The following is a 588-nucleotide window of genomic DNA, read 5'->3' on the forward strand; positions in this document are numbered from 1 at the left end:
GGAAGGAAGGAAGGAAGGAAGGAAGGAAGGAAGGAAGGAAGGAAGGAAGGAAGGAAGGAAATAAAAACAACAACTCCACAGCATCTAGCATCACATAGCCTAAGAGGTGGCATTCCTGTCTCTGCCCCCAAGCATATGAATCTTGCCTCCATTATAATTCTAGTTACGAGACCATAGGCATCCACAGAGTGCTGACTATTTCCATGCCTCCATTTCCTCATCAGTAAAATGGAGATAAAGTCTTCTTTGGGGGTCGTTGTGAAAATTAAATAAGGTGATATATAGAAGGCACTTAGCATCTGGCTGGAACATAACGATAGACTAGTAGTCATTATTTCCAGAATCTCAGTATTCCATCCTGAGTTAAGAGGTGAAGAGCGAACAGTGCTTGGTGGCCTGGGAGGAGTTACGTATAATTTCTCTTTTCTCTTGCTTGCCACCAATAACCTTTGCCTCAGAGTTTGGGTGGGGCACAAGAAAACTTGTAAACCTCAGCCTAGTTACAGAGCGGCCTTTAAAGACTGTCCCCCAGGGTAAGGGGCAATGTCTCTGGGTGGTGGAGGGTTAGCTGCCCTTGGGGGATGTGTC

This window comes from Piliocolobus tephrosceles, chromosome 7, assembly GCF_002776525.5.
Source record: "Piliocolobus tephrosceles isolate RC106 chromosome 7, ASM277652v3, whole genome shotgun sequence".
NCBI classification, from domain to species: Eukaryota; Metazoa; Chordata; class Mammalia; order Primates; family Cercopithecidae; genus Piliocolobus; species Piliocolobus tephrosceles.